The sequence below is a fragment of the Gavialis gangeticus genome, unplaced genomic scaffold, assembly GCF_001723915.1.
Source record: "Gavialis gangeticus isolate Ggan-Ray unplaced genomic scaffold, GavGan_comp1, whole genome shotgun sequence".
Taxonomy (NCBI): domain Eukaryota; kingdom Metazoa; phylum Chordata; order Crocodylia; family Gavialidae; genus Gavialis; species Gavialis gangeticus.
Window position 1 is genome coordinate 64,698,386 of NW_017729029.1, and position 11,872 is coordinate 64,710,257.

At 43.1% G+C, this 11,872-nt stretch overlaps 1 long non-coding RNA gene across 1 annotated transcript in view; it reads right to left on the reverse strand.

Annotated features, from left to right (window-relative positions):
- Positions 1 to 2,090, reverse strand: part of LOC109300858 — an 18,440-nt gene extending 16,350 nt beyond the window's left edge. The window contains exon 1 of the long non-coding RNA XR_002098344.1: positions 2,051 to 2,090. This is a non-coding gene — a long non-coding RNA (uncharacterized LOC109300858). The remainder of the gene's footprint in view (positions 1 to 2,050) is intronic.
- Positions 2,091 to 11,872: the final 9,782 nt, after the last annotated feature.

Genomic DNA, 11,872 nt, shown 5'->3' on the forward strand with positions numbered 1-11,872 from the left:
AAAAAGTGGGCAAATGAAGAAAAATCAAGTTGGCTTCTTTCTAAAAATTTACAGCCCATCCTATGCTCCCTAGGTGTATTTGTGTTATTTGTTCAAAGAACGGCCACAGTCAAATACAATTTCCTGTTTTTAATTTTTTACTCCATTTTATATACTTTCATTTTATCTGTTTTTGTATCATGTCCTATATTCTACTTTAATTGTGTTTAAATTGGCAGAATATGTAATTGTCCTGTATGCTTTTACCAATAACTGTAAATTATATACTTTTATTGTAGACAAGGTTCTTTGGGTGAATCTGATCTCTTTTATTCAACCAACTTAAAAAGCTGGGAGAAAAAATGTTTAGCAAGCTTTCGGGTTTAAAAACCCTTCGTCAGGCTGAGGAAGCCTCTGCAGTTGATGTGTGCTCTTCCTGGATGGAATGAATAGTAAAGAAGCCAGAGACCGGGCTGGTATGCATGATCTACAGACCTTTAGTGTTGCCAGAGCCTCCCTTCTCCTTTCTCTTACTGTAAAAGGAGATAGGCTCTGTTTTGTGTTTTTACAGTGCCAATCACAACAATAGGCCATGACCCATGACTGTGGCCCCAAAGTGCTATTGCAATACAAATAAATAATGATTTAATCCAAATCATTGTTGAGGCAAATGTCCTTGTGTTTTTCATGTTTCAATACTTGGGCTGCAAAAACAGCAAGAGATTTTTTTAAACCAGTTTAATGGGAGTTCTGGGTTTGCTTTTATTTCTTTTTTAAATTTAAAATATTTACATTTATATTGGCTCCAAGAGCTGCTCTAATTAAAGTGTGCAGAGCACCTCATGTGTCAGCATCCCCGTGCTTAAAAATGGCAGTGGGAGCACTTTATTTAGAGCTTGAGATGAGCTTTAGATAACGGGCCCCCACTGCCATTTTAAGTGTGGGGATGCTGATACACGAGACACTACAGGCTGCTGGAGCACAGTAATTACCACACTCCAGCAAACTCAATTAATCGAGACTGCTCCGACGTGCTGTAATTACAGTGCATCAGAGCAGCCTCACTGCTTGCATATAGGCACCCACAGTATTTGAAAGGTGTTTTGCATTGATTTTATTGTATTACATGTGCAAGGGAAAGCTGAAATGAGGTATAATGTTCTGACAAATTTGGGTGCCATGCCTGCTGCTCAGAAACACAGAAAGGAGCACGGTTAATTGGTTTAAAATACTTAAGGTTGGTAACTGTTTTACCAGATCTCTAGGTAAAAATGCCCAATAGAGAATTGTGAGCTGGGTGAATAAGGACCCTCTACATGTAACAGGTAGTGTGCGACTAATTGGTCAACTGCACAATTACCCCGAAACCAGCTACATGTGCAAATTAGCTATCACATGAGAAAAAACTCCAACCAGCTATAAAGTCAGGCCTCAAAAATGTGCACTAACCTTATAGCTGGTTGCTACAGAGCTTTAATCTGCACGTGTAGCAGGGTATACCCTGCAGCTGGGAGCCTGTCAGCCGACCACATTCTCAGCCAAGGGGTGCAATCCCTGAGCCCTGGGGATTGCAGCTGCCTGGATCCCCAAAGCTTGCGGGGGTGTGAAAACCCCTGGGCTGACACCGGCTCTTGGTCTTGGCTGTGCCTCACTCTGGGTCCCAGCTGGACATGGCCCCCTGCAGCTGGGAGCTTCTGGGCCATGGGTACCTGCTTCTTGCTGATGTAAGGGAAGCCTAGGATTGGGTTCCCCCTACACTGGCAATAAGGTATGATTGGATCTAATGTGCAATCCCACAGTCATGCTTCCTGCCAGGCATGTGTAGCATGGCAGGAGGCATGATTGTGTGGTTCACACTTGTGATCCAACTGCATCTTTACCTGCATGTGTAGAGGGGGCCTAAGTTATTAAGGATCTGCTCGCATCCTTTGTAATCCAGTGATTCTCAATCAGGGTGGTGTGGCATTTTGGAGTGCCTCACAAAGTTAGCACTGTTAGGTGTGCAAACATCATTCACAAGATAAATCCAGAGATTTCAAATAGAAATTTATAGTTTTAAAAACATTCTAACCTGTTGTGGTCCTTCAGAGTTCCTTGCAACAGAAGAATTGCTTTATTATTCTTCCAGAAGTAAAAAACAAACAAATAATGGAAATTAAAAGCTGGCATTTTCTGAGGGGTGCCTTGAGTCTAACAATGGGTGCCTTCAGTCTAGAAAGTTTGAGAACCACTGGTTTAACCTGTTTCTACAAAACATGAGCATAATGGAAAATCTAACCAGCCCAGGTCAGACTATGACTGATTATCTGGCAATGAATAAACATAGCAGTTTGTCAACATAAATCCATTAGAAAGTGGCATCGGTCCAAAAGGTTCCACCCTTAATCTATGTCTGGTACGTTTGTCATTACACAGTGACTGAGATTTAAAAAAAGAGAGAAACAAAATCTTGCTTATCCAATTTAACCAAATGTTCTAAGACTAAATCGTCACATGAATTGGAATGTGCCTAAGGCCTTTCCATTAAAGTGATTTCAACACCTATCCCACTTCAAGATGATAAAATGGCTTTTGTCTTACCACATCTACACTGTAATTGTGGTTTTAGAAGACCTTAGGGTACTATTTGTAGTACTAGTAATAGTACCTAGCTCCTATAGAGTGGTTTTTCTTTGTTGCAATGTGCTTTACACAGGCATTGAGCTGATGGGGAAATTGCTGTTCAGGGAGGCAAAGTGACTGGGCTGACATCATGAAGTAGGGCCAATAAAACACCTAGCATGAAACCAAGTCTCAGTTGGGTGTGTCTACATGAGATGCTTTGCTGTGCTGCAGACTAATTTGCTGCCTAGTAAAGTGTCATGGTCTACACATGCACAGCAATTAGGGTGCAGTAGACTAATTTACTGCGTTGCTGGATAGTTCCATCAGATACAAGTGGTGTCCAGCAGTGCAGGAAATTATTGCGCTTAAATGCATATGTAGACAGTGACATCAGCATTAGTTTAAAAGTTGGAGGGACCAGCCCTTCCTCTTTTTCATTTAGGTGGGAAAGGATTGAGCCAGGAAAGCTGCCTCTTTCCTGCTTTTCTTTACAGGAAGTTGACTGAAAAGGATGTAGCTAAGCTCCTCTGCTCCTCATTTCTGCTTTCTTTCACAGGGTGGGAGTGGAAAGAGGTACTGTATCAAATTGAGGCACAGTATATTCAGTCACGTTAATTGCATGTGTACAAGCAATGTGCCCGTTGAGGACTTTTAACTACTAATTCACACAGCCTCCCACTAGTGGATATTGAGGATAATGGGCATATTTACACTGCAGTTACTGTTCATTTTGATGTGTCTGTGCTAGCTTTAAATGAGGGCAAGCTCTTGAGGGCAGAGTCCATCCTTTGTCCTGTGTTGGTGCAATAACTGGCACAATGGACTATGATCCAGGTGCTACTGCAATGCAAATCAATAATTATCTAGTCTATGTTGACTTCTACTCAGATGCCCTTTTGTCTGGGTATTGCTAGCAGTGTCAACATAGAACTCAGCATGGATTGAAAAGCCTATTCAAGGATCTGAATAAATACTTGTGTATCTAGTATGTACTTCTATAGGCTTACTGCAACCAATATGTGAGCTAACCAGTTAAGAGTTATCTTGGGAATGTCCACATGAGCAGCAATGACTACAGTGTATACATATCCAGTATAGCTGTGGCAGTAAATATTTTAAACAGCGTTTAAATCACAGAAATCAAAGATTTTTCTCTCATCACCTCTTTGGAAAATGAACACTTTCTATGTTGTGCCACAGGCTAGATTCTCTTTTATGTTGCTGTGAATTTAGTGCTAGCTTGCATATGTCAAAAGAGTTAAAAAAGTGGTGGATTGTCCAGTCGAGGATAACAGGAGCATGGCCTATGCCACTTCCTAGCCTTCAGTATAAGGGTGGATCTGAGATAAGGGAAAGTAGTCACACTGTCACAGCATTCCAGCAGTCTGTAGCTGACATAATGTCCTTTTGCAACTGTAGCCAACCAATGCCAGCCAGCCAGCCACCCAACTATACCTGGGAGAATCTAAGACTGCTGTAAACTGCAGAAAAGCCTGACAGTGAAGAACCAGCTGTCAAAATTGTCAAGTCACAAATGACTTTTTGTCATATCCCTCCCAGCTATACATCGTGAACATGGGATGCACATCAGAACTCAGCCCCATATGTTGAATAGGATGTGAAAACAAGTCGTACTACAGCCCAGCTGAGAGAAGTAACCATTTGCTCTCCATATCCTGTCATGCCAATAAAAATGGAGAGGCTTGAACAACTGACTGTTCCATGCTGTAAACCCAAAAAAGGAAGACTAACGTTTTTGAAGACCTGACAGTCCATCCCACAACCTGAGTTGTATAGGGTAATCCCTTCTCAACTTGTATGTAGTTTTTTGGTTGACACAAGCAGTCTTTTAGCCCTTTTCAGCAGGCTTAACCTTACTCCTAGCAATGCTCTCTACATACCAAGAACAACTCTGGTTTAGCTAGTTATGACAGGAGCAATTGGAAATGATGGGGCAAAATTCAGCATAAGCCTTTGAAAGTGTATGTGCTTTGTAAAACATGTTATTTAGCAACATTGTAAATGGTTACACCAGAACAGGAGATCCCTTGAGGCTTGGGAGATCTCCGCCCTGGTTGGGCTCCTTCTTAGCCTGGGCACTAAGGAACGTCAGGTGGCCTGTTCACGGGGTACTTCCCTCAACTTGGCCACCACGCCGTGATCTTCAATAAAAGGAGGGTCCTGGGATGGTACTGGCAACCCCTATGGGTACACCTGTGTTGTTGGTGTTCTTGGAACTACATCCTGTCCACTTGTCAACCAAGATCTGGCTGATGTCGATGGTCCTGTCCCCAGGTTTACGTGGCACGATGCCTCTGGCCCATTCCAGGGCTTTAGCTGTGTCAGGCCCTTAATTAGTTCCGGGCCTTGGAATTCACTCTTGATCGTGCTCAGTTTATGGACCCTCAATCAAGTTGCATCATCAGTTTCATTTGCAGGTTTTCCAAAATTAACACAGCCTATAATTAAGTCATGGTTGATCTTAAATCAATACATTTGCTAATTAATTCACAGGCTCTCTTAAATAAAGTTCTAAATTAATTCATAATCGGTGTCAATCAGGTCCCAGCCCTTAACTAATTCCTGGGTGTTTAGCAGTCTGTTTCAATTAATTATCCTGTTCAAATCAAACAATTCAGCCTTACTTACTTCCAGGTCTGGGATTCATTGCCCACCTCAAATATCCTGCTGTTCTCCAAATTAACACTGACCACCTCTTTAAAGGACAACAAAACCCAAAGGAATGACGTCTTTGCCATGCCCGTATGTCGGGCCATGGCAGCTTTCGCACTCACGTGCTCTCTGTTTCAACCTCAGCATGCTGGGGTCCATGAGGATCCTTTTTCTAGGCCGCCCTGGATTGCTAGATGGTTGGATACCCCTCCAGGTTTCCAGACTGGGGAGCCAGGGTACTTATGACTCTCAGTGTTGCAGAGTTTGATGCAGTCATGGTACTCTTCCCCCCAAGTGCTTGGCTCTGCTCACTTTTTTTCTAGTCGGCTCTGGGCATGGGTCTGTGATGTATAATCCTGAATGTCCCCATAGCCACAGAGAACAAGTACTTATAAACCACTGCGGTGGCGCTGCTCGCCACTCCACTTCCGCCGGCTCCATACCTGTGGGTAAGTATTGGCCATTTCCCGCCCTTACCGGGCATTCTGCTGCATTTCTCCATTGTCCTGCCCTGCCTCCTGGGTCCCTCCCATGTCGAGGCTAGCATGTGTGGTGTGCCCTGTTGTTACAAATGCATTTAAATATGCTTTATAACCTGGAAAATTATTTAATTTCTTCCCTTTAACTTTTATTAACTGTTTGACCCTGATGCTTTCAATTACAATATGTGAACAGGAACAAGTGTTACATCTTTAGGATATCTACAAGCTAAAGAAAAGCACATCATTAACACTGTGCAAAAGCATGAAAGTTATTTTTATTTTGAAGTGGATCTCACTAATACTGTTGAATGTATTTCAATTTGAATCTACTATTTTTTGTAATAAAGAGGATCAAAATGTAGCCCCCCCACAAATAAACAAAACCAGAATAGGGAAAATATGTTTGGGTAGTAGGTTGGTAAATTAATTGTTTACTATATTACTTTTTACGTGTCCTTTCAGATCCTGTCTTGATATAGAGCTCAGTCATATTATTGTCTAAACAAAATTTATTTAAGTAACATCTTTAAACAGTAGCTTACATAACTAAACAGTAGAACAAGACTTAGAGATGCATATATTTGCCTAGAATTGATATATAATACTTGTCAGGTGAAAATGGGCTCTATAACAAGATCCCATTCTTGATAAGACATTGTGTGAATGCCATGTGAATATTGTTAAGCTGTGTGAGTCTCAGATATCACTAAGCTAACGTCTATTGCCTTAAATACCTGCCCTTAAGGTGTAGTGACAAGTAGAACACCTTGAGGGAAAGGGAATAGATACCATGCCAGCATGTTGAATAAGATGATAAAACCTTAGGTCCCATCTATTAAAACTAAGAAAATCTATACCAAAAAATTGGTAGATTGCCCTTTTCTAGCTGACCTCTCTGGATCAATGATCAAATTTACTTGTGTAAGGAAATGGTGCTATATGCCACTCACCAGTTTCTTCAAAATGTAGAACTTTATCTGATTCTTCAGCTAAGAAAAATAGCTATGGGAATAACAGCCGATCATAAAATCAGCTGTGCATTGTGGAGAGGAGGATGGAAACTTTACCTGATGCCACATAAAATGGAGCTGGTGCTTTATAGCACAGCATTAAATTCTCACTCCAGTTAGTCTGACATCAAAGTTATGAATGATATTGGATGTCAACTAATCAGGAACTGGAATGGCAGTCTTTAGATTGATAGTCAGAAATAAGCAGAAACCTATGAGCATTTGAGAAGGAAATGAAGAGGGAAATGATTTTACAGGGATTTTATTCCTTAATGAAACAGCATAACACCTTGATTTGCAGATACGTTGTATTAGTCTAATAAATACTGTTGGTAAGTAGATGAAAAAGCAGGTGGGACTAAGAGACTGCACAAGGCTGTAAAACATTGTTTGAGGTTACAGATTTTATTTAACTAATGATTTGTTTGGAGTCTGATCAGCTGCTGCTTAAGAAGTAGCACCTCCCAATAAATTATCATCACCATATGTTTCTCTTACATGGCTTTTTAAAAATCTTAATATATTATTTTAAACTGGGGCTATTGTTACCTGTTACTTCCTTTGGCTGGTATAACAGCCATTCTGCTGGCTAGCAATTGAAGAGTTGCTCAGATTACTGAGTCTGATTTATGTCCTTGAAACAGTAGGGTAGATGGAAAAAAATGGAGTAATCTGCTGCAGAATCCAATTGCATCCTTCATAGGCACTGAGTAGCTGACAACTTTTTATATTAACATTATATTAACATGTTATTGGCATGTACCAGCCATAAATTCTTCAATATATTTAGATATAAAAAATCCTTTGATGTTCTTACTGGTTCCTGTTCCTAATTATTTACCTGGCATATGATAGGATTTTGTCATCTACCTGCAACCATTAACATTTCCTATACTGCTTAAATCATAAACATTTAAAATAATGGTCTTATTGAAAGCCAATACCTTCCTGATTTTCAGACATTATGGTAACAGACACTATAAAAAATTAATCAGAGTAAAATACTCAACAGGATGCTGTTAAATCTAGTAAGCCAGACATTAATTACAATAGCATGTTAAAATAGAGAGGGGAGTTTGGCTTTGGTTTCCAGACTGGTGCATGTCCTGCTACCTACAGGTCAAGTTAGCTACTCTCTGTATAACAGGAAAGAATCAATGCTCTCAAGTGACTTAAGAACACAGCCATTCCTGGCACTTGCTATATATATTTTTACACAAAGAGAAAAGAATCGTAACACTCTCAGTGAACCGTAGGTTCTTCTAAAGGAAAGCTTGCTCTCTTATGCTGTTTCAGAATGCCTGATTTATCTGAAGGAATTATACACTTTTCTTGTATGATAAATGGAGGATATTTTTTAATTAGTATGTTTAGGATATAGGACATAACATTTTGAGTTGTTAGTTTAAGCAAAATATTGGCACACAAAAGGACCAATTTTATGAAAACCAACAATCCAGATGTTATTGAGATTTGGAGCTCCTTCCAGTTGCCCCAAATGCTCCACCTAGCATAATCTGGATTAGCTGTTAGTATAGTGGAGTATCTCAATCAGGCTCCAAAATGCTAATTTGTTTCCTTCTATAGTTTCCTGCTACTGGTAGAGATCTATGTAGAAAAATTGTCTGTCTGGTAAATTACCTTCTGAAGCCACAAACTCCTGAAGGAGTCATCCAGGCCTAAAACACATTTTTAAATGAGAAACATAGCAATAGGTCAGTTTACAGCCTTAACTTCCTTTCTTTAAAAATAAATGTTTCATTATTCCTGTTAGTTTTCATAAATAAAATATTAGAAATAAGCACTACCATAAATTGTGTGCAACTTGAAGTGTGTAAACTTGTATTAGTGAGCTGGAATCAGCAACCTGAACAGATTTTAACTTTTCATAAGGCTATCCAGGTTCATAAGGCTTCAACTTTTCATAAGGCTATCAACACTTCAGCTAATTACACACATTAGTTTCGTAAGTATTGTTTGTTAAGCTACCTGTGATACATTCAATGTTATTGTTATCGCAAATAAAGTCAATTCTTGCTGTAAGAAGCTCATATTTTAAAAGTTAGGTTCATAAAGACGAGCACTTACTAGGTGGCGTAAAGAAGGTATTAAATTAAAACCTTATACATTCTTCTGTTCTCTTGTATACCAGTGATGGGGGGACCGTATCAGCTGGGTGATATATGTTTAGGCTGAAAGGAATTACAATAGTGGCTATATCACAGAAATTTGATTTTATATTCAGTAGATCAGGACTGTCCAGTTTTTAAGCATCTGGGTTCCACACGCCACATGGGCTGCTCCAGTAGGGGCTGCACACCTTAGGAGAGCCAGGCACCCAAGCCAGGGGCACTGTGCGCGTGGGCAGCCACCTCCACCTCTGCACTGTACAAGAGGGGAGCTTCCCCCTTCACCGCTTGAGCTGGTGGCCCTCACCTCAGCTCCTTGGCTGAGGGCTGTGCTGGCACTGTGAGTTGCACTACTCTGCTCCCCACAGTGGGGGCAGGCAGCAAAAGCCAGAGGGAGAGATGGGGAGCCTGGAGCCCAGGATGCTGCTGCAGTAGGACTCATGGTAGGAGCAACGATGGGATGGGAGCCTGGGGGAAATTATTGGGTAGTTTAATCCCTAGTGGGCTGTGCGTGGCCCATGGACTGCTAGCTGGACAGCTCTGCAATGGATTAATTCTACAGATTTTTAAAATGTCCAGTTATTGCAGATCACTCATTAATCGTGTGAAGATGAAAACTTGGGGTTCATGGCCGGAGTGATACCCATACCTCAGGATCAGTCACTTAATCTAAAATGACAGAAATCAAAAGTAACATGAAATCAAAAGCAACTATTCAGAAGCTGAGCTATGTGGGCAGAGATGTAGTTCTCTCATGACTGGATGAAACCCAGGGGCTGGGTGTTACTTGATGGAGGTATGTGAACAAATAAGCAGATGCATCCAGAAACAGACAGACAGAAGTAGCAGAAAGCCAGAAGAGTACTTGAAGCGTGGCCCTGAAAGAAAGCTTACAGAAATGCTGGCTGGTAAAAGGTTTGGAATCGTGAGCTACTTCTTTTTGCATAAGCCCTTGCATGTTGAGGGAAACAGGACTTTGTATGTGTTCATTGTAAGCAAACAGAATTACGTCAAAGAATTGCTTGACATCATCAATGTATCTTCTTACAAGGAACAACCACAAGTCCCTGTTGATTGGCTCATGCTTAGGTCAGACAGGGTCAGCTGCAGCGCAAGGGAGAGCTACAGCAAATGCTTTTTTTTTCACTACTCGGTTGTCACTACCTTCTCCAGAACAAGCCTAAATGCCTTTAAAGGAGAATCCATTTTTAAAGTTTGTTTGCGAACCTTTCATAAACTCTTGCGACCCACTTTTGGGTCATGATCCACGGTTGAGAAACACTGGGTTAGGAGACAGGCTTGTGTCAAGGTATGGCCACTGTCCGACCGCTGCTGGCTGGGAGAAGCTGCCTGCCGATCAACCCCAACGGCGCTGCCACCTCAACCCAGTGGCAGCCCCCATCCAGGTAGAGTGTCTGGCCCTTGAAGCGGAGAAGGGTGAGCAGAGGAAGGAAAAAAGGGAGGAACCTGCGTGCCTGCCTAGCACTGGGCCAGCTGACAGGGACGACAGGCTGGTCCTAGGGCAAATTAAAACCTCCCAGGGAGGCAGGGTTCATATTACACTCTTGCAGGGTCTGCGGTGGTGGAAGCTGTAAAGAGCTGCTGGCACGGCTGCCTGAGCTCTCATTTTTGATGGTAGGGCTCTTATGGGGGGGCTTAACACCTCTCCTTCCCCTCCCCCCTCTCCCCTCCGAGTCCCCTGTATTTCGAACCCTACAGGAAGGGCAATTGAGGAAGAGGAGGCTGGTACGCTGAGGGGAAAAGCATACAGCCTGGGTTGCAGATCCCTCTAGGTCCTGAGATTGTACAGGCAGTCCTTGGACTTATGACGCAATTGGTTCCTGAAAACCACATCTTAAGTTGAAACATCGTAACTTGGTACCGCTTTTTAACAATGTTATAAATGGGGGATTGGTTCCTGAGCCAAGGCCCGAGACCCTATTTTTACCAAAAATAACCCAGAATTTTGTACTCAATCAATTATAGATGAGTAATATAGCTACATTAATGTCTTTATATTGTAAATAGCAATCATATTGATTTGGAAGGACTTCTTTGAGGTGACTTTGCTGGACTTTTTGAAGGGCTCTTGGCTGGAGTCTTCTCAGGAGTCTGCATGGGTGACTGGTGCCTCCCAAGTCTCGGGGGTCACCAGAACACTGATGGGGGGACCCCAGCAGTGACTGATTGCCAATCCAGGGGTGGGTCCCCCAGCAGTGGCCAATCGCCCAGCCAGCAGTGAAACCAGAAGCGCACTTCTGGTTTTGCAGCTGGCACTTACAGGGGGTGCACGGCCGACCTTGGAGGAGCATGTGCACCTGCGTGCATCCCCTATGGGTCGCCAAAGCCTGCAGGTTTTTGTGGAGTCTTGTCTCCTTTCTTAAAGGAAGTGCCCAAGGATGTTTGGACAGATGTTCTCCAGGCAGACGGGCGACACAGCGAACCTGTTCGCTGAGGTGGCATCAAGTGCCACAAAGTCGAAACTGATGCCAGGAAGTTGAAACAGGGCATCAATTTATAAATGTTGTCGGTGCCGTTCGTTGTAACGTGAATGCTTGTAAGTGGAGGCCTGCCTGCACTTGTGTTTGTTATTTGCACCTTGGTTTATATTGCTGCTGGCTCTGTGGGGGACAACCCTTCCACGGGTCAAATAAATGGGCCAGAAACTGGGACTAAGAGCGGGCCTTTCCGAGGAAACTGGCTCCTGGGCTAGGCTAACCAGGGACAACCTCTCCAAACCCCAGCCGGCCCCCTGCGCCGAAGCCTGTGCCTCACGGCTCCAGCGCCACTGGGAGACCCAGGAGGACCTGGCAGGGCTGCCGAGGCCAGGGCGGCCCGACTCACCCTGCTGGGGAGGGGACACAAAGCGCCCGGGGATTGCAAGACCACCTGCTCCCGCTCCCGCTCGCAGCGCCCAGAGCGAGGCGGGGGCAGCAGAGAGCCGGGCGGGGGCGGGACCCGAGGCGGCCCCGCCCCGCCCCTCCCCTCCCCTCCC